The sequence below is a fragment of the Mirounga angustirostris genome, unplaced genomic scaffold (genome assembly GCF_029215605.1).
Source record: "Mirounga angustirostris isolate CCGP_5_RB_7025 unplaced genomic scaffold, mMirAng1.0.hap1 SCAF_9, whole genome shotgun sequence".
NCBI lineage: Eukaryota > Metazoa > Chordata > Mammalia > Carnivora > Phocidae > Mirounga > Mirounga angustirostris.
In genome coordinates this window covers 97,299,149-97,322,295 of record NW_026991717.1, presented here as the reverse complement: position 1 = coordinate 97,322,295, position 23,147 = coordinate 97,299,149, and the positions used below count along the sequence as shown (strand labels likewise).

General features: G+C 43.8%; 1 long non-coding RNA gene across 1 annotated transcript in view; it reads right to left on the bottom strand.

Moving 5' to 3' along the window:
* LOC135361481 (uncharacterized) overlaps nucleotides 1-23,147 on the bottom strand; it is a 59,778-nt gene that overhangs the window by 13,050 nt on the left and 23,581 nt on the right. Inside the window, exon 4 of the long non-coding RNA XR_010404760.1 lies at nucleotides 16,039-16,178. This is a non-coding gene — a long non-coding RNA (uncharacterized LOC135361481). The remainder of the gene's footprint in view (nucleotides 1-16,038; nucleotides 16,179-23,147) is intronic.

Below are 23,147 nucleotides of genomic sequence, written 5' to 3'. Positions count from 1 at the left end.
CCCAGATCCAGCCTTTCCTCAGCTCTCCACTTGTGTCCCTGGCACCCCAACTTCTGGCTCCCTGCCCCTCTGTCCCGCTTCCAACTTGGCCATCCTTCCCTCAGGGTCCATGTCAGTGGCCATCAGGAGGGACTGCCTATTTCTGACTCCAGGGCCCTATCCTTGCGTCTCAGAGCTCCCAGTCCATCTGCTCTTCCCTGCCTAATCCTGCCTCCTGACTGTGTGAGCCCTGTCTGCTCAGCTCTAGCGGGATTCAACCCTTGCAATTCTAACAGGAATTCATGCCCTGGATTTAAGCAGCCACCCCCAGTTTTGAAGGGTACTATGTTTAGAGATATGTCACATTCATGATGCCATGAGTTCCGGGCGTGATGGACTTCTGCTATGTAAGAGGGCATAAGGACACACAGAGAACAAGTATGCTTTGGCACAAAGGAAGGAATATGTTAAAACGGGCAATCGAAGTCTGCTCCAGAGAGGCAAGTGTGGAAAAGGCTCTTCTGGCTTTAGGAAGATTTTTCAGTGTATTACAGCAAGAGAAGGCTGTCTGTCCTCTCAAAGTTAAGAGAGAATTTAACCAGAACCTTTGAGAACTTGTAATAAGTTCACTGAAGTGATATTTTAATGAAATCTGCAAAGTTGGACTTTGGTTAAAGAACAAGGTAAGTGATATATCATCGTACGAACATGTTAGAAAAGAGGAGTCCGTGTATTTCTTTGTATGGACAGAAAACCTCAACTATCCAGAGCCCTCGGTCTTGTGGAACAGGTCAGGCCAAGAAGCTGAGAAGGAAGTGAACAAGCTCTCTGAAGGAAAAGATACAGCCCTCAGCATGCCCAGCCCTCAGGGACGTTCATTGAGGGTTGCTGGAAAAGGGACAGGACACAGAAACCCAGCAAAACAGGGGTCATTTGTGGAAGGGCAGCGTAGGAAAAAAAAGGGAATCATGACAAATATCGGACTCTAGAATCGACCTCAGAAAAGAGAATCAGCCAGGAAAGTTTAAGACTGAACGGCTCTACTTTCCAGTGGGAAGGAGAGAGCCATCTGCTCTCTAATAATGTCCTTGAAGGCAGGCTTAGGGGGTCACTCTGCTGTTGCGTTTGTGGATGGAAGCAGAAGGGGAGAATCTCAAGGCCATCAGTGGGGCACCAGGAATGGCTCCCAATAAGTGCAGTCGAACAATCTCAAGGATTATTTGCTAGATACAATGCCCTTATGTGCACTTCAGTTTCCTCATCTGCAAAATGGGACTAATAACAGCACCTCCCTCAGTTAAGGTTGTTGGTGCACATAGTAGGCACTCAGTAAACATGAGCATCCTAACTGTAACACTTACGTCACCACCACTCAGGGCTAGACCATCGACAAATAATATTGTATTTACAGAAATGACGCTGTGCATTTGGTGTCTTATAGGTCTTCTCCTCCAGTATAGGATCTAGTGGAAAGCAATGAGCAGAAATATACAAAATTATATAAAATGACACTATACTAGAACAGTCTCATCTCTATGTGACTTGAATAGGGCAAGTACAAGAAAACGCTGTTTGAGAATTAATAACTGATTAACCTTGTATCATATTAGAACTCAGACATGTTTACTGTTAAAATTCTGAAGAGATTCTTAAATTACACAAAGTCAGGAGCATACCACATATAATTTTAGCTGGAGAGAAAAATGCCAAAGGGATTCACATTCATAAGGGAGCCTATTTTGTTACTCAAAAGGTAGAGTCAGCTGGTGCATAAGGAGCCAGTCCAAGGGTCACTACCAGGATTTTCAGAAAGGAACAGACAGGCTAAACTCCAGGAAAAGATCAAAGCCAAATTTTGAGACCAAGACAGATTGCCAAAAGTCTTGCTTGCCAGTCCAGATTGCTTTTATGAAGCAGCTCATGAGTTTGACCATGAGGCATAGTACAGGATCCACCCATGTATTAGTTAGGGTTCTCCAAAGAAACAGAACCAATAGGGTTGGTACATATATAGAGAGAAAGATTTATTTTTAAGAGATGTGCTCCTACGATTATGGAGGCTGGCTAGTCCAAAATCTGCAGGGTAGGCTGGCAGGCTAGAGACCTGGGAAAATGCAAATGTTGCAGAGTTCTCCCTCTTTCTGGGCAGATCAGTCTTTCCTAATTAAGGTCATCAAGTGACTGAATGAGGCCCACCCCCATTCTGGAAAGCAATCTGCTTTAGTCAAAGTCTTTTGACTTAAACGCTAATATCATCTAACAATAACTTCACAAAGACATCTAGAATAATGTTTGACCAAATATGTGGGTATCATGCGCTAGCCAAGTTGACGCATAAAGTCCACCATTACAATCCACTCTCTAACAACGAGGAGGCAGCCGTCTGAATCCCAGCACCTAGACTGAGGCTCTGGAAATGATCAAACCCTCTAGAAACGATCTCAGGGATAAAAGCTAAGGAAGCTCCTGTCTCCAAACTCCTGGTAGGGCAGAAATATCTTACGAGCAATGCGGTTTCCTGAACCATACGTGTGTATCTCAAAGGGCTGGCTCTGGTGTTTCAATGCAAGACAGTAGGCTAAAAAGGCTAGAAGAGACTGGCGCAAAGCTCAGCATTGGTGATAGGGAAATATTTTTAATTTATCAAAAACTAATTTCTAAAGAGAAAATTGTCCTTTAACATTTAAAAATTCCCATAAAAAAAATTCCCACGAAACTGACCTCATTTAGTCCTACTTGCCACTTCCCAACCTGGTTAGGTCTGTGTGCATAAGAAGGCAGACAGGTTGACTCTGGTGTGTGTTCCATCTGCAATGTCCACCAAATAAGACCTTCGATGAGTGGAAATTATCTTGGAAGAATGAAGGTATCGTATATTTACTCTCTACTGATGGAGCACATAGATTGGCAAAGTATACACCAAAATATCTCACATGTATTCAAATATTGAGTGAACTGAATGACGCAAAATAATTTTTAGCAAATTCTTTCATTGCTCTGTACCTTAATAAACAGGTGATTTACTAATCAAGGGCCTATCTAGGAGTTGCCAAAATATTCCATTTATCTAATAGCTTTTAAGTCACTCTGCAGAAAATCAGGGTTTTATACAAAATATAACACATTAATGCCTCAGACTGTGCAAGCCTTTCGTTCTCATTTTGGCAATAAATGTTCCCAGTGCCTGAGAAATTGTCAGTTGAACCTTAAGGAAAGCTTATATAGAATTGTGATCTGGTATCCTGACAGCAAAAGTCAGAGCTTCCTTATGAAGATAAAACCTTTTTAATCCTCAGAGCAAGCATTCTCCAAGCCCTACTGTACATTCTTGAAATGTTGAAATGTATTCCTCTGTCTTTCTCCATGAAATAAACAGGGTGGGGTAAAGCTGATAGGAGCTGCCTTTGGATCCTGATCCTCTGGATCAGGAATGCAAAAAGCCTACTGCTCCACATCATGTTGTCAGGTCAAAGGCTGCTGATAGAGAAAGGGAGGAGGACTTCCACCCTGGGGTAAAGGACCCAGTTTGCAGGAAGGTGACCACCTTTATGTCCAACAGGACCTCTCTCCCCACGTGAACAGCGAATGACAATGCAGCTAAACCAGGCTTCATCTGTACATAAAAGAATGAACCTGGACTCCAGAGGAAGTAACAGGGTTTTCAGTCCCTGCCACGATCCTCAACGCTCTTTACATAGTTTGGACGTGTTGTTTCTCATTTGTGAGTTGTTTTAATGGTTAAAAAGTTTACCCACAAATGTTCAGGGCACCTTATACTTACCCTACACAATAGCTAACTCCTTGGGGAAGCTCTCCTAGAGCAGTCATTCACAAACTTTGTTCTAGAAAACACTGTGTCATCAGAAATCAAGTCACTTGAGGGAAGGGGGAGGAAGGATTCTGAGATTAATCTCAGAAAAATATGATTAAACCAAGTTCAAAAGTTCTCTATTACGGGACTTCTTAGAGCCCTTAATATGCTAATATGGGCTGCCATTTGTGTGTTTTGTGTGTGCACTGTGGGGTGATGTATGTATTGTGTGCCTGTTGCATGCATTGTGTGTGTGTGTGTGTACATTGAGTGTGTATTTTATCACAGAACTTATGTTTTTCAGGGTATATGCAGAGTATACACTGGAAAATGCTATTTATTTAATCTTAACTTTTCAAATGTACTTCTTAAGTTTTGTTTTTTGTTTCCTGCACTTAAAAAAATCAATATACTTTTAGACTAGATGAAACAGTTTATTATGACACTGCTATTTCTTGTTTATCAGAATTTTTGGTAAACTTGCATAAAAGAAACTTCTACTAAATATATACAATTTTCTATCAAGTCCGTAATCCACTTGAAAAGTGTTCAGGTAAAAACTGAATACGTTAGGCCTTGATACTAATAATACAATGAAATGCGGGTTTTTTTTTTTTAAATATTCAAAGAGGAAATAAAGCACTAATGAAAGAATAGCAATCATACTTCAAATATTATAAGAACATTTAAATATAAATGCAGAACATCCATACAACATATTTATTCACTTTACCACCACTCAAATGTTGACATGGCACAATTCCTAAAACTTCAGTCATTCTAAAGCTAATTTCCAAGAATTAAGTGCCTAAACTAATTTTAATATTGTACCCAATGTCTTTCCCTTCCTTTCATTTGAACTTGGGTTTCTTTCATTTGAACTTGGGTTTCTTTTCAGCCAATCTCACCCGTCCAAAATTACCTGAGTAAATATGGTGGCATATAAAGGCAAGTCATGATTACCTTGCCTAACTACAGAAAATCATTCAATGTCTACTTCCCATCAATCAACTTTGTAGTTCCAAGTCTGGTAGTCTAATAAGGCTCAACCGCTCTTTTCCAATATTGCAAAAGCTAATGGAAATTGCATTAACTATAACATCAAATGTCTTTGCTTTTAGCCAAATTGTATTAATTATAATTATTCTGCTACTATTTCAAGCTGATTAGAAGCTCTGCATAGCTAATTAATTAGAAATAGATGAGAAAATGAATTGTTACTTAATAAATTCAGTTAAAATGATAGACAAAAGTCATCAAAACATGGGGTACATGGAGAAAAGATATGATGAAAATGTTTAGCATTATGGAACTAAAACTGTCCTACCTCTGCCGGCAACGAAAAACATTTACTGAAAACTTACTGGTGTCATAAACCATGCTAAGTAACTTACATGCATTATTTCATTTAATCCTCCACACCCCGAAACAGGAGTATCTTAATAGTTAAGGTAACAGGCTCAGAGGGGTTAAATTTTGCCAAGGCTGCATAGCTAATAAATAGCAGAGCTGAGATTTAAACCCACTCTCTTATACTACCCTGATAAGGAGACCGTATTAATTCTCTGTTGCTGAGTAACAAATTACTACCAGCTTGGTAGCCTAAAGCCACATACATTTATGATCTCAGTTTCTACAGGTCAGAAGATAGGCTCGGGGTCTCTCAAAGCTGGAATCTAGGTGTCAACCCAGCTGCATTCTTCTCTGGAGTGTGGGGGCCTTTCCCCTGCTCACATGGTTTTGAGCAGAATTCAGTTTCTTGCAGATGCAAAACTAGGGTCCTGGTTTTCTTGCTAGCTCTCATCTAGGGCCCACTCTCAGCTTCTAGAGGCTGTCCACAGTTCACTCCCACACGGTGGCTTACTTCTTCAAGACCAGAAGGACCATCTCTCTCTCTGGAATCTACTACAATGGAGCCTTACATGGCAATAACATAACCACAGGGGTGACTACCCCATTACCTTTACCATATCCTATTTGCTAAAAGTAACTCAGAGGCTCCCCTGGCACTCAAGAGGAGAGGACTATGCAAGAGTGTGACTCACCAGGCTAATCTTAAAATTGTGCCTACTGCAGGTACCAGTGTTCTCTTCCTAATTGTTTTATTTATTTAAGTGAGAATTACTGTCTTCTGCATGGGACCATCAAAGCATTCAAGTTGGCCACAGCTCATATAATTGACAACAACAGAACTCAAATGATAGATTCGAGTAGGCAATCTGGATCCTCAAATTCTGTAAGTCTGAGGACTTTTGCGCTTACAGTAAAGCTGTAATTTCACTGTTAAATAATCTGAGATCAATGCTAGGTAAATTCCCAGTGAATGAAGAATATTATTTGGCAAACAACACTTATAACTAATCTTCCATTTATTAGTGCGAACTTTGTTTACAATAAGTGAGGACCGTTTAAGCATTGAGTTTTTCGAAACAGTCATTAAATAAACTGACACTGAGCTACCATTTTATTTCTATTGAACTGAACCCCCAGAAAAAGGTTTTCATGACAACCTCTAGAACTGGCAAGGTTATGGTGACCCAGTTGCTTACAGGTATGACTATTGGTGAGATTGTCAAGGGGTACATCCCTTCCATAAAGCAATATTGCTGGCTTTGCTAGTCAAGTTCTCTTCAGGCTTACCAGCAGGATATGTACAGAAATTGCTAGCAGATATAAAGGTTTATTACAGAGAACCATGGGAAGGTTTGGCAAAAGAGGGCATTACCCATCAGCAGCCCAGATACTCAGGGGCCTCAGCTGACTGACTGCAACATCCAGCCAGCTTCATAAACAATCAGCACCATATGCCCACTCTTGCTCCAGACAAAATAATAGCTTTAGGCTGAGTGGCCTTTTCTCTGATCATCTTATATTTGTATATTGTTTAAATAGGGGATTTGACTGGGTCATGTAGCACTGCATGGGTTGGAGGAATTTAATGGGTACAATCTCTCCCAACTTCCCAAGGGTGATTGGTTCCCTTACACCAAGCCCATACGGTGTTGCCTTCAGCTTCTGAATCCAGTAGGTAGGAACCAGTTAATAGGAAACTCTACTCCCTGAGAGAATATGAACTAATCAGTGACTATACCAAAGGCAAAAAGTTGGGAGGCCATTTTCATAAAAGATGGATGTGTCTATGAGTGGTCTTCAAAAATGTGTGAATATACCCTTCAGCCCATGTGGTTCAAATGAAATATCAAACATTATAGAAATATGTAATCTCTTTGACTCTTTGAGGGTCTTTGACTCTTAAGAATTTGCCCTAAGGAAAAAAAAAAAAAACCAACATGAGAGGAAAAAAACATCTTCATGTTTGAAGATATATTGTTTATAACGGCTCCAAATCAGAAATAACCTAAATGCCCAGTAAGAGAGGATAAAGACCCCCAAATAATCGAATAAAATAAAAACTAGTCAAATAAGCAAGTAAATCTATTGCATGCTGCTACGGGCTGATTTGTGTTAAAGTCCTAACTCAGAATGTGACCTTACTTGGAAACAAGGTAATTGCACATGGATTAGTTAAATTAAATTGAGGTTGTACAGAATAGGGTGAGCCTTAATCTAGTGTGCCTGGTCTCCTTTTATGAAATAGGAAAGAGACACAGAGGGAAGACAGCCATATAAAGATGGAGGCAGAGACTGAGTGATGTGTCCACATCTATGGAATAGCAAGGATTGCGGGACGTCACCAGAAGACAGAGGCATGGAACAGATTCTCCCTCAGAACCCTCAGAAGGAAGCAACCCTGCCAACACCTTGATTCTAGACTTCTAGCTTCCAGAACTGGGAGAGAATACATTTATGTCGTTTCCAACCTCCCAATTTGTGGTACTTTGTTATGGCAGCCCTAGGAAACGAATACACATACTCCACATATGGAGAAAAATAAAAATAAGTAAGAGTGTGGAGGGGGAGTATTGGGTGGGGAGCTAGCTCTTCATAAAGATTACTCAGGGAGAACCACAGGTAAGATGGTATTTGAACAGAAACATGAAGCAAGGAGGAACCAGACAGGCAGCTATCTGCGGGGAGAGCCTATCAGATTAGGATACAGCCAGGCAAAGCTCCAAAGGGAGAGCAAACTGGATGCCTGTGTGGCTGGAAGAGAGTGGACATGGGTCAGAGGGGTGGGCATAGAGGCAGTGATGGTGCCTGGGGGCTTTTACCAGCAGTGAGATCGGAATCCTTTTGAGGGTTTTGGACGGAGCAGTGACATTATCTGGTTACTCTGTTGAGGATAAACTGTCACGGAGCCAGAAAGGAATCAGGATGAAGACCCATTCAGTAGCTATTGAAATCATCCAACCAGGAGAGGTTCTAAACACAGTCGAAAGGCAGAGCTGGTAGGTTTTGCTGAAGGACTGGATGTGTGATATAAAAGAGTCAAAGAGAGGTGCCTGGGGGCCAAAGTCCATTAAGGGTCTGACTTCTGATTTCAGCTTAGGTTGTGATCTCAGGGTTGTCATCTCAGGATCGTGAGATCGAGCCCCAAGTTGGGCTCCATGCTCAACAGGGAGCCTGCTTGAGGATTCTCTCTCTCCTTCTGCCCCTCCTCCCCATTTCACTCATGTACTCTCTCTCTCTCTCTCTCTAAAATAAATACATAAATCTTAAAAAAAAAAAAAAGAGGAGCACCTGGGTGGGTTAAGTGGCTGACTTCAGCTTAGGTCATGATCTCAGGGTCCTGGGATGGAGTTCCTCATCAGGCTCCTGACTCAGCAGGGAGTCTGCTTTTCCCTCTCTCTCTGCCCCTCCCCCTGCTCATGCTCACACACAATCTCTCTCTCTCAAATAAATAAATAAAATCTTTTTTAAAAATTTTTTTAAAAAGTCAAAGAAAGACTCAGACAATGTTGGAGACCTGCGTAGGTCAAGGATGGAATTGCCATTTGCTCAGATGGGAACGTAGGGTGCAGGTTAGTTAGGAGTTTAGCTTTAGACCTATTAAGTTTAATACATTCATGAGTCATAGAGATGCCACAGAGATGGTAGATAGGCAGCTGTATATGTGAGTAGCACTGAAGATAGATTTGGGGAGTTGGCAGTAGATGGATTGTATTTGAGGCCATGGTAATTGATGGAATCACTTGGCAAGTGAATAGACCTGGAGAAGACAAGCAGCCTGAGGCCTTAGGACTGAATTCTGGGGCACCTCCCACTGTTGGAAATTGGAGAGGTTCCACAAAAGAGATTTAGAAGATTCTAAGGAAGAGAACTGAGAGAGAGAGAGAGAGAGATGTCCCAGCAGCTAAATTAAAAAAAAATAAGTTTCAAGAAGGGAATGGTGAAATATTATGTAGTCACTAAAAATAATGTATTTTAATCTTAATATTACAGAAATAGGATGATGTAATGTGAAGTGAAAAAAACTAGGGCTCCAGGGGCACCTGGGTGGCTCAGTCGTTAAGCGTCTGCCTTCGGCTCAGGTCATGATCCCGGGGTCCTGGGATCGAGCCCCGCATCAGGCTCCCTGCTTTGCGGGAAGCCTGCTTCTCCCTCTCCCCCTGCTTGTGTTTCCTCTCTCGTTATATCTCGCTGTCAAATAAATAAAAAAAAAACAAAAAAAAAAAAACTAGGGCTCCAAAGTATACAGAGCAAAGTGTTAATTTAGTTCAAAGAAACCTATGTAGGCATAGAAAAATGGAATGAAAGGAAGTATAGCAATGCAAACAGTTATTTCTAACTTTTACTAGAGGATGACATTTGTTTTCTGCCCTTATAGTAATTTCCAAGTTTTCACTATGAACTCATTTTTTAATAAATATACATATGAGATTTCTTAAAATCTTAATAGCAAAGAATTCTGGATTCAATTTTTCAAAAGTAAAAGTACGTAACACTTGAAAAGTCTTTGAAGCAAAACAGTAGAAACCGTTGATATATTATGTGGTTAAGTGTTTTTGGTTGATTTCAGTTTGCTCTCTTCTCCCAAAAAGAAAGCAGGAAAGTATTAAGATTTTTTTCATTTGCATTAGAATCATCTTTCCTCAGAAAGGAGCAGTATAATTAAAATAGCATCTGATTATTTTTAATTCACTTAAATAATCATTTCTACAGATATATAGAGGCTGGGTGTCCATTTTCAAGCTTTAGGGCTTCAGTAAAATAAGTCAGACAGAGAAAGACAAATACTGTATGATCTCACTTCTATGTGGAATCTTAAAAAAAACCTAACTCCTAGAAACAGAGAACAGATTGGCAGTTGCCAAAGGTGGAGATTGGAGTGGGTGGACAAAATGGATAAAGGGGATCAAAAGGTACAAACTTCCAGTTATAAAATAAATAAGTCATGAAGATATCATGTACGGCATGGTAACTCTAATTATTAATACTGTATTGATTATTTGAAAGTTGCTAAGAGAGTAGATCTTAAAAGTTCTCATCTCAACAATAAAAAAAGTTGTAACTATGTGAGGTGATAGATGTTAACTAAACCCAGTGTGGGGATCATTTTTGCAGTATAGACATGTAGCAAATCATTATGTTGCATACCTTAAACTTGACGATGTTATATGTTGACTATATCTCAGTAAAACTAGAAAATAAAATAAAATTTAAAACCAAAAAAAAAGGGGCGCCTGGGTGGCTCAGTCGTTAAGTGTCTGCCTTCAGCTCAGGTCATGATCCCACGGTCCTGGGATCGAGCCCCACATCGGGCTCCCTGCTCAGCGGAGAGCCTGCTTCTCCCTCTCCCTCTGTCTGCCGCTCTGCCTACTTGTGCTATCTCTCTGTCAAATAAATAAATTTTTTAAAATCTTAAAAAAAAAAAAAAAGCAAAAGCAAATGTTAGGGTTTCAATATAACCTTAAACCTTAATAAGTCTGTGTCCTGGTTTTCTCATGTTAAATGAGCTTGATGGACCCTCCACATGCCCCAGCGTGGTTGTGAGACTCTTAAGAGTAAATTCAATCAGCACAGACAGTGGTTTCGCCCCTTACCAGCGGAAATACATTCTAAGACCCACCCTGGGGATGCCTGAAGCCACGGGTAGTATTGAACCCTATAGTTTTTCCTGTACGTGCACATAACAAAAGTGAATTTATAAATCAGGCAAAGAGATTAACAACAACAATAATAAAGTAGGGCGCGCCTGGGTGGCTCAGTCGTTAAGCGTCTGCCTCAGCTCAGGTCATGATCCCAGGGTCCTGGGATCGAGCCCCGCATCGGGCTCCCTGCTCCGCGGGAAGCCTGCTTCTCCCTCTCCCGCTGCCCCTGCTTGTGTTCCCTCTCTCGCTGTGTCTCTCTGTCAAATAAATAAATAAAATCTTTAAAAAAGAAAAAAAACAATAATAAAGTAGAACAATTACAAGAATATACTATAATAAAAGGTATGTGAATGTGGCCTCTCTCTCTCAAATTATCTTGCGGCACTGGACTCAGCCTTCTTTCTGGGATGAGGTGAGGTGATGAAATGTCTGTGTGGTGAGACGCAGTGAGGTGAGTGACGCCGGCCTTGGGACGTCGCACGGGGGGCTACTGCAGGCCTTCGGACAACATGAACTAGTTCCATACTGCGGTTGACCGCGGGTAACTGAAATCGAGGAAAGCAAAACCACAGATAAGGGTGGGGGGACGACCAGAGGGCTCCTGTAGGGTAGTTGTGAGACTAGAGAGAGAAGAGGGTAACTCGACTGGCCTCCTGTAGGTTCTGGCGCACCACCAGCCACCCAACGCTCACAGCAATGGGTGACTTAAACCAGTCCGTTTGCTTTCAATGCCCAAAAGTGGCCACACTGCTCTGCAGGTAGTCCCTGAGGGCAGAGCTCCTGCTTGGCAGGGGAAGGAGCTGGTGGTTTCCAGCCAGGCCCCAGAAGCGCAGGTCTAATTTCTGAAGCTGGTCATGAGACAGGAGCCACGTTACCCTGTTATTAGCCTGGTGGAGCCAGCATTCGAGCTGAGCTCTGCCCACCCGGAGGCCCTGCCTGGGCATGTGCTGAAAGCCTCTTTGAACTGCGTCAAATAACAACATTTTATGTCTCCAAACACCGCAAGCAATTGAGGGCAGTCCTGGACTCGGCAGGCTGAACATTTATTTAAGCAGTTTATCACTCACTGATCCTTTTAGCAAAAAGCAGGGCAGGGGAGAGGAGAAGAGGTTGACTAAGAGAAGTGACAGATGCAGTTATAAAGTTCCAAACACACCCTTTTCCTCTGAAGTTAACTCCTCAATAAAACATGCACACAGTTCAAGAGCAAACAACACACAGAGCTGGCCTCTACTCTAGGAATTAGGAATAAGGTTGGATTTATGTGCAACACACTAGAAGCAGATGGTTTTTCATCCGAAAGCAGGGGAATAAGCAGAAAGAGATAACCCTTTTCTGTCTCCTAAATACTAGATCCCCTAAAGAGGCATTCTCCCTGCCTGGGAAAGAGATGAGATTCGGTATCTGTCACACAGTCAGCCTCTTGCTGATGTGCATGCGTGAGTTCACCATTCCAAGACCCAACTTACTTCCTATTTCTGGAAAATGTGGGCTAATCATAGCCACAGCCAGAGGGGCTGTGAGGACGAAACACTGGACGCCCAGTGGACTTTTTGGCTAACGTTTACTGTGTGCCTACGTTCTATCCGCAGGGCCACTGCCCAAGTTCTTTCCAGGATGGCATTACCTGTCAGTGGTTGTCCAAGAAGCATCGGGTTCCCTCCTCCCCACCCTGTGCCCACCTCCCACCCTCCAACTTCAGTGTTGAAACTTCAACCCCAAGAAAGTAATGGCAATCCACTCCTCCTTCCTCATTCATCCTACTTCTCTCTCAGTCGGCTCCTTGCCAGCCCCCTTGCCACTTGCATTTCCCAACACTTGGGAATTCTGAACCAATCTGCAATTCCTCTTCCTAGAATCCTTCCCCAAGAGTTCAGATCACATGTGAAACAAGTTTAGCCATTGTGCAAATGAGTTCTGTGGCCAAGTTCCTAACACTGTCTAACAAAAGCCAAGGGTGGGACTGGGAAAATAAAGTCAGCGTGACAGCCCCATGGTGACTAGGAGGGTAGGAAGGCTGTGTGTTCCAGAGGGAAACACACCAGACTAGGAGTCGGAGGACCTCAGGCCCAGTCCTAGAAGTGCTGTGGGGCACACGCTTCACATCTGTGGGCTTCAGCACCCCCACAGAGGAGAGGGGGAGAAGTCAGAACCAAATCAGGCATGGAAAATAGATGGCACCGACGCCATCGTGTACTCACTCCTCCCACGCTCATGGCAAACGTCCCTGATCGATTAGTCCCTTCTTTCCTGCAGAACCCAGATGAGACCCAGCACTCCAGGCAGCCACCATCCCATAACTGGAGTTGGCACAGGAGACAAAATCTCTTTGGTATCCCTGAGCTACAATCTAAAATCTCCCTTAGTATTTGAACATTCTCTGCTTCTGTGGCGAGGATTTCCTCAAAGGACAAGTCTGCTGATTGATGAGCATCACCAGAAAATGGGGCATTGGGGCTTCCTAGAAATCAGCCAGACACACCTACGGTCTAATGCCTTTTCACACTGCAGCCCTGGGCAGACTCCAGGTTGGTCCTGTCAGCATGCCGCACAGAGGAAAGCCAATCCTAACTATAACCCACAGTGGGGTGGAGTTGGCCCCAGCCCATGCCCATGCAATGTGGGATGGCCCTTTAAGGCTCAACACTGACTTTTTGTTAGGATTTCCAAAGAACATATCCCATGAGCCTCAATTCACCGTGGATAAACCAGACTAATTCCACAGATTCTGCTGCGCCAAGTCTTATTTGCTAGCTTCAATGTCTGCTTTGGCCTTCTGCCTTGCCTACGAAGCCCTGGCCCAGTCTACTGTAGATTCCACACTTCGTGACCTCAACTCAACTCCATCTCTGGCTCCAGCCATCTTGGACTGACATGGTACCCCTCTCCCCGCCAGACCCAGAACTGCCCTGGGTTGCCTCATCTGCCCTGGCATACATCTGAAATGCAGACTCTAAACAGAGTCTCTCCAGATGTAGCTGACTTCTCACCAAGTGACACCCAGCTCTGGGAACTATAGAAATAGTAACAACTCTCCTGGCCCTGCTAGGCCCAGGAAATAGTGTTACCTTTGCCCCTCAACAGCCTTCAATAGCTTCAGTAGCTCCATTTTCTCATCTACATTCCTTTACTTGGCTTCTCAGGACCTCTGTAACCAGCCCACATACTTCTCAACACATCCTTTCCATGAAGCCACCCTGATCTTCCTGCTGGGCCATTGGCCCCCAAGCCCCCTTTCCACTCTGGGCCTCCAGGCATCATGTTCCCCTTGCCGGGAACTTCCTGTCTTCCTTTACAGGCCCCAAATCTACCAGCTCTTCACAATCCAGTTTACATCCCATCTCCTCTGTGAGGCTTCCCCGGCTTATGTCAGCCTGTTTTTATCTAACATTTAACTGTTTACACCAGGCAATCTAGTACTAACTTATATATTACTTCACAGGATTCACAAATGTTTCATCAGTGCTGGACTTAACATCTCAACCAGAGTAAAAGTTTTTTGAGGGCAAGAAGCTGCCATATGACCTGAGTAGGTCTCACTGGTAACATCACAACAAATCAACAAACACTGAACACCCCTTCTATGACAGAATCCTTAGTAAACCCTTGCTAACTCCTTGTTCTAACCACCGGATGAGTCTACTGAGATGCATCAAGTTCTTGCCCAGTTATGTCCAATCCGGATCATAACAGATCCTCCTCATCCTAAATTAAAGAAAAGGTTAAATTAGGCCAGAGCCCCGGAAAGTATTTGCCTATTAGGCTTCAGCAGTGGTTTTCAAACTTTTAAGTATGAGGAGATATCTGGAATAGTTTCTAGAAGAGCAGATTCCCCAGCTGTACTGACACAGTCTCTGAATCATGGGGCCTGGGGTGAGACCTGAAATGTGCCTTTTAATAAGTGTCCTAGGTAATTTGGAAGTAGACAGTTCATCACCCGGAGAAAAATTGGGCTATGGGGTGTTTTCCAGAGACAATCTACAGTGTGTGGGCAAAGGTGGACAAGAGGCCACCACCCCTGAAAAGTCTGTCCAGGTGGCCTGTGGCTGAGAATTTCCTCAGCCTTTTCCTTGGTTATAGTCCAACTGTGGTTACCAAATCTCTGAGACATTCTGCCAGAAGACCGTTTGGCCTTGAAGGATCATTTTTATCTGCAGTGATCTCCCTCCCAAAAGGCCTCTGCCTTTGGCTTGTCCTCATCAGAGGAAGCAAATCAACAGACCAGCGCTCTCTCCTAAGCTGCTGCAGTGTGGGGCTTCCAGGCCTTTTAAACTCCTGCTCTGAATCAGAATGGAATTATGAATAATTTGTAGGAGGCCTGTTACATCTTGTTTCAGTCTTTCTTCAGCTCATAGTTTTCGTTGTTTGGCCTTCCAAGTACTGGTACATCTGATGACTTTAAAGGCTTCAAGTCTGGAGTCCTACATATGCAGCATTACACAGAACCTTGCTTCTCAGAGCCGACATCTCAGTAAGCTCTCATATTAATCACCCAACATGTCAACAGGAAGGAAACAGAGGAGCCTTTGGAACAGGCAGGGCAAAGGCTGGTAGGGTTCCTCAACTCCCCTACATCCTGCCGGCACCTTGGCTGAGTAACTCTACTGTGTGTCCTAACATGTTATATACAGATGCCTGAGGCCAAATGGTTTTCCACAATAACTTCTGAAGCATTATTAACACCCATCCTGTTTATACATGGGGACTGTGCATGGTAAACAACTGTTTATAGAAAGAAGTAAAGTTTAAAAACAAAAAACAAACAAACAAAAGACCTCTTTCCCCAAAGCAGATTTAGTTAAACCATCAGGTCCCAAACAGAAAGAAACTTGTATAAATGATCCTCTAAGCCTAATTTAGAATCACTACTTCAGGAAGGGCTAGAATCAAATGGGAGAAATAGTCTCTTTAGCTTTGCCCTGAGGCAGTGAATGCCCCCGCCCCCGGCGCTGCCAGGCACAAGAGACAGCCCAGAGCACCCCTGGTGTTTCCTCTGAGACAAGCAGATGGAGTCCAGGATGCTCTGAAGAATAATAAAAGTCACATGTCCCCTTGCTTCCTCCAAAGCTTGATTCACCCTAGGGTTCACAATAGGCATGCGCAATATGTTGACTGAAAAACTAGTTCTTGCTTTCTTGCAGGTGGTGGGGGTGGGGGTTGCAGAGCCAGGGGCAGGGTCACAGGGTGGGAAGAGCATCTGAGAAGACGGAGAGTAAGGACATCCCATTTGATGGGAGAAAGCAAATGTGTACCTACCCATTTTTGCAGGTGGCCCTTTTTGTTGGCCTTCACACTGGGCTCTTGCGGCAGGCCCCAAGCCAAGGCATCACATCCATCTGTGTGGCTTGTGTTCGATTCTCTTTCAACTCACCCCAAGCCTTAGGAGAATCACCTACCTGGCAAGTGAATTCATTAAACTTCATTAAGCCTCTTTTAAATCACGATTCCCCCTTGGAAATGATAGCCACATTAAGGCTATTGTTTGGCATTAAAGTTCAAAAATGCATTACCTTTTATCACCATTCAATAGAGGGTCAGACATTGAGTCAATAAACCAAAGAGAAGAGCACCCATGTGGGAAAGGGCAGCCAGGTGGGTATCTGTGGACTCGTGCCAGACCCTAGGGTATAGACATCAGGACTGGGGAGAGGCAGTAGGGCCAGGGGTGAAGAGCATGGGGTCCAGGGTGAACCAGCCTGGGTGCACACCCTGTCTCTACCACCCCTACCCATCTCACCTTAGGCAGTTGACTTGACTGCCCCATGCATTAGTTTCCTCCTCTGTGAGGCAGGGATTAGGGGATTGCCATGAGTATTAAATGAATTGCTTATGTAAAAATACTCAGTAGATGCATCATAAGTGCTTAACAAATGTTATTATTGACTCGAGAAAGAAAATGGATGTAGGATTTAGTCCTCATGATGGGTAGCTTCTTGAAAATGTTAAAGGCAACAGTGGCAGCCTTCTGATGTGGTGAAACAGGCAGCAGTGTGATCAGGCTGGGGCACAGGATTCACCACCCACCATACCCCTGCCCCCCAGTCATACTCAGACTGTCTAAGGGAAACATCCTAAGGAAACATCTCTTGATCTCCACCGTGGGCAAACATGAGCAGAACCTTTCTCTACTCTTGCTCAGTTTTCATTTCCTGAAAGAATAAGACCTTCATTGAAGGCCATAAGTGTGGAGTTCTCACCTAGCAGAACTAATCTGCTAGGGGAACAATAACAGTTCATGCTAATTAAGTACCTACCTTAAGTCCCTAAGTGTGTGTTATATTCCTTATCTTATTTTTTCCTCACAACAACTCATTGAAGTGGGTCCTATTATCATCCCCATTTTACAGAGGAAACTGAGGCACAGAATGGTAATTGCCCAAGGTTATCAGTTAGCCAGGAGTTGAACTCAGTGTTTCCAAATCTAGCACGTATGCTACAAAGCTATGTCTCCCCTTCACCTACCTTCTCTCCTTCTGACTCACTGAAGTTTTTCGTTTTTTTATGGCTGCTTGCTAAGAAAGCCAAATGGATAATGAAAACTGTTAATGAACATTCATTTTAGCAAAGTTGTATCCAGGACTTAACCATGTACCATGTTACAAATCATTCTACCAGGGTCAGAGATGAAGGGGGGGGCAGGGGAGACATGCATCCCATGCCCCTAATGAACATTCAGTCTCCTTGATGGGAGGGGGTGTGAGAGAGAAAAGCCATGTGAAATAAAAGTAACAGAATATAAGGAAGGGAGGGGGGTACCTGGCTGGCTCAGTCAGTTAAGCGTCTGACTCTTGATTTCGGCTCAGGTCATGACTCAGGGTGGTGAGATCGAGCCCCACCATGAGCTCTGTACTAGGCGAGGCCTGCCTAAGATTCTCTCCCTCCTTCTCCCTCTGCCCCCCTTTCTCCCTCTCCTTCTCTCTCTAAAACACACACACACACACACACATATATGTACCTTCCATGTGTGTGTGTGTGTGTGTGTATGGAAGGGAGAGAGGAAAAGGAAGGATACAGCAGGTATGGAAGGATGATGGGATAAACTGAACTCACAAGGAAGGTCAGTGTGACCTCTTTGCTTTCATAGCACACTGAGGAAACTGACACTCAGAGACCTTAAAGAGTTAATCCTGGAACACTCAGCAAGCCAGCAGGAGAGGTAAGAGTCTAGCATCTAACTCTGAAGCCCACACTCTCCCCATTGCACCATACATCTCCCTAAGCCCGAGGAGGTGTTAAAGGCCACGTCCTGAAGAGCCATAATGTCACCCTAAGGAGCTTGGGCTTTACTCTCTAATGGGTGGAAGGACCCACAATGCCCCCTCAGCTCGAAATTTAAGAGCATCATCCAGGAATTTCTGAACGGAAGCAAATCCCACTGGTTTCCCTCCGGGCAGCCATATAACTCCCCCCCGCCCCGGGTGTCCAGTGAACCAATCAACCATTTCTTTCTTTTATGCAAAGACAGCAGCTGGATTAGCTGCACCTGCAGCTCCTGCTGTATCACACGCGATAAAAGGATCAAAGCCTGGAATATGACTTCAGACTATAATTTAAGTTAATTAAGATTTTTTTAACCTAAATTACATTTTAACATTTCATAACAGAGCTGTCAAGATTCTATCTATCAAAACTCTATCAAGCAAACAAAAGAGGATAATTATATTTTCAAACACATGCAGTCATCACTCTGCTTGGTTTCTTATAAAGACTCCTGTCTTCCTTCACATTCTCATTTTCAAATGCTCTTCCTCTTCCCCACCCACCCTCAGAGTCTGAGAGTATACACTCTTAAAAAAAGTGGAAAATATACCAAAGGCATGTGTAACTCAGGGAATGAAAAAGCGTTTCTCAGAAGCAGCAACTCTAAATAGAACTGCATCTAAAGGAAATATCTCTTGGTTGGTAGGAGCATCCTGTCTCACTAAATAGACTCTGATTGGGGATGGAGCAAAGGCAGGATATTAAACTCCTCAAATCAAAGAGAACAATGAAGAAATGGCAAGCTTCCTACTAGAAACCGAATTTGCTTTTATCTTATCCCATTAAGGTAGGGAGTTTGTTCTAAGGTCTTCTTTGAGATACCAAGGGAAGAATACTGTCTATATTGGGTATTGTTGGATGCCTCCTCCTCAGCCACTTCACTCCTCCCCTGAACATTATGAAACGGTCATGCTGTTGGGGCAAAAATGACCTTACTAATAAGCTCACTCTCTTCGGGTTGGGATTGATTCAGGACTGGGTAGGAACACAGTCCTCAGCCAATCAGTGCATGCCACTCCCCCCCCCCACACACACACCCCCGCCTCCAGCCCCAGGAACCAATGGGGACAGGGGCACGTGACCTCAGTGGGTCCAATCAGAGTGAAGCCCACAAACTTCTTTGGGTGATGGAGAGGAGAGAAACGCTCTCATTTTGGACGTGTGTGGAGCAACACCGGATCTGGAGCTACTGCACGCATTTTGCTACCAATGAAGGAAGCCCAAGCACAAAGCCAACACACTAAGGAGGGTGAAGCCTGGAGTGTTGCCAGAGAAATGGAATAGGAATCCTGATGAAACTGTGAGTGAAAACTCTCAGCTAGTTTGAGGTGGGTTTTCTTTTGTTTGCAACCAAGAGCATCCTAAGTGATCTTACCAATTCTAATAATTCAGTGCTTTGTGTGACCGCAGCCCTTTGTTAATCTAACATAGACCACCATCCTTCTTCCTGGAAAAAGAAAGCCACCTGCACAAAAGCTCAGATAGAATTTAGGGGAGACAGGGGCACAGACTGAGAGTTCCCAGCAGACTGGTTAGATGTTTAGGATTTAGGGTAGGACAGACTTGAATTCAAATCCTGACTTGAGGTCAAATCCTAAACAGCATTACTTGGGGTTGCCTTACGTAACTCTTCTGATTTCATTTTATTCCTCTATAAAATGAGATTAATGATAATGCCTACTTCATAGGGATGTAAAAATTGAATAAAACTATGGAGGTCTAGCGATTAGCATGCTGCATAGTCACAGCCCAAACACTCTGGCATCAGGCAAGCAGGAACAGTCCTTCAGGGGCTCCAGAGGGAGAGCCCTTTAGATAAACATCAATGTCAAATGTTCAGGCATGCACAAAAGTGAAGCCATGCCTACTCTAAAAATATGAAGCAGTTGATCAGGGATTGGTTCTAAATTTGGGGAAAAGCTGACCTTTGAGGTAAGATTTGGGGCAATACACAGCTTCCTCATCTGAAAACTACCTTGACAGTACTCAGGATTATTGTAGGCCCAATGAGAAAAAAAAAAAAGATTTGATCCTCCTGAGGGAGAATAGGGAAGTTGTTAACTGTGAAGCTTAAGAAAAAAAAAAGTAAAAGGGAATAAGAAAGATCTATGACTGCACATCTTCTATAGACTTTTGGAATCCTAAGAGAACAAAAAGTAGCAATTTCCCACCCTAGCTGTGCAGAAGTGACTCATTGGGGCTGTCCTTTACTGGCTAAACTCCAAAGTTTCTTCTAAAAAGGAGAGACCTTGGGCTCCACGGGCATGGCCACTCTATTCAACACCCCTCTCTGTTGTTCCCCTCATGCCCTGCCCACCTCCAGCACCTACATGCCTTACTTCACCCAGAGGGTTTCCCCAACATTCACATTCCAGCATAGTCATAAGGCTCTTCAAATAGGTCCCCTTGACTTATGACTTAGAAATATCAGCAGAAATGGGAAATCCAGGACAGAACCAGGAGGAGCACCATCCTAGGACATTTTAGAGCTGACACGGCCCATCTACTTAATCTTTCATTGTGGTCCTCTATTTCTACCTTCCACTACCTGATTTTTCTTTCTGCATCAAAACTTTCCTTCTTTTTCCACTACATTTTCCTAAGTAGGCCAGTCACAAATAAGCACTTTTTGGAGAATGAATGCAAACCCATCATTGCATTTCCTGCATTTTTCGCAGTTACGTAGACCTCAAAGCAAGTCCCGGTGAGATGGCCCAGTGAATGGACCCCCTCCCAGGGGGTGGAAAGACTGGACTGGGAGGAGTTATGTCCCATCCCAGGGAATTTTCCCCATGAAATCAAGTCTTTCCTATGAATCTTCTCCCTCAAGACACCCTCGGAGCTCCAGGTTGGCGGGGGGGGGGGGGGGGGGGGGGGCGCGGTAAAGTAGGGATCACAAATGAACAAGAAAAAGTTCAAAGCTGTTCTGACTTCCCACATCGCAGCCAGTGATGACTCAGGACAAAGTTCTGCTCCCTCCTAGGAACAACTGAGACCAAGAAGGCAACAGGGAAGAAATGCTGACAGAGACCCACAAAGCCCACTGCAGTTTGGTAAAGCACCAAACCAGCCACTATGCCTTATGGAAAAGGAGAGCCGATGCGACCACAGTTGGCACTGACAATGGCCAAGCCACAGTGCCATGGAGGACAATCACCACTCTGGACAAACTCCCCAAAGGCTGCTGCAGAGGCAGCAGCTGGCTCACTGAGGAAAATATAAGTCCTGGCTGGCTGACAGGAGCAGGGGTTGGGCTGCCCTCAGCTGCATTCTCGGCTGCACACCAAGAGCTCAATCCAAAAGCAGACATTCCAGGAATTATGGGCAAGCACTTGAAGAAGCAGGATTCAAAGCCTATGAAGGTTTTAGACAAAACCCTTGGAGATTTTTGTAAATTGATGAGCGCCCAATATGGACCTTTTCTTAAAATGCAGGATAAAAGGATGGAGAATGGAAAATATTAATGCATCAAAATATTAATGCACTATAGCTCAGTCCTGGGGTGGGGTGGGACTGTTGCTTTCCTGCCGCCACTGCTTTTGGCAACCTTGAAAGGAAAGAAAATAAACAGGTGACAGAATTTCCACTAGACCCAACTAGCACTAAGGAACACCCTCTTCCCTTTGGGCCACAGGCCCTGATGACCCAGATTGAGGAGAGGGTGTCACATCTGGTCTGGGCCAGTGATTAAGAAGTCCAGTCATGTTCCAGTTTGTGTAGCATGGGTTGGCATGACCATAGATGAGAACATCAAACAAAGGCCTTCAGGTTTAGCCTCCTTGAAGAGATGGCCCTTGATCTGTCTCCCAGCCAAACACAGGCTTATGAAGAATGGGGCTCTGAGAACACTCAGCTAACTGAAGGATCCAGTGTCCTCTGGTCCCTCATGCCCTTCCTGCAGCAGGTAACCTGACAATAAGCTGAGGTAGAACATCACCAGGCCCTGTCTTCCCATCCCTACAGGCGCATGCTCCTCCCCATGGCTCAGCCTTCACTCCTTAAGGAGCTAGTGCTCCCAGAGCCTGGGCACAATGGAAAACATAATAAAGAGATTGTGGTGCCAAAAAGTAAAAATCATAAAATAAAATGTATGATAATACTTCTGCAAGGTTGGTTATTTCCACTTTTTAGAGAAGGAATTGAGGGGCGCCCGCGTGGCTCAGTGGTTTAAGCTTCTGACTCTTCATCTCAGCTCAGGTCTTGATCTCAGGGTCATGGAGCCTACTTAAAAAAAAAAAAAAACAAAGAAGAAGAAGGAGAATTGAAATTGAGAAACTGCTATGCTGAAGTTCAGAGCAACTAACTTTTCCTCCAGATATCAAGTATGTGGTAAATAAACAATCCACAAAAAATTGATATGCTCAGCACTGGGCACTATTCTATCACCAAGGTACTCAAGTTGAAAAATTCCTTTTTCTGACCTAAACCTCCTTTATTTCTCACCCTACAGTTCTCTAATTCCTACTAAAACTGTCCTCACCTCCTCTGGGCCTCCATTCTCTAGATCCTTCTCTTGTGTCCTCATCCATCAGTGTCCTTCTGGCTTCATCTGCCCCCTTCCCAGCCTGGACCTATCAGAAAGGACTTAAGCAGGATTTTCCCCTGAACCTCAGAATTACTCTCTCGCAAGCTACCTCTTGAGTGGCCAGATTTCCACTCATCAAATCTGGGGTACTCTCACTTTTCCTCCTCCCCATTCTATAGCTGCCAAGTGATGTGGGACAAAACACCAAAGTATAGGTTGCATCCCATGTGCCCATTCTCTCTAAATCCTGGCTGGGTCTTCACTCCCTACTGACAACCTTTTTCATTAACTTTTCCTGTCTCCATATACCACTTCTAACAACATTGGTCTCCTCAGACACATGTGACTGCCTTTACTTGAAAGACAAACTTATTTATTATTCTGAGAAGATTAGAAGGTCATTGCTTTACTCAAAATTCCCCTGTATTTTTTACTACAGTTTTGCCTTCTCTCCTATTTCAAAGAAAGAGGTATTCCTCTTCCTTTCTATAAAGTTATGCCTAGGCTCCTCATCTTCCAGCTTCTCACCTTGTCCAGGATCCGACTCTATCAATTTTGTCCTCTCTCACTTGGGACTTGT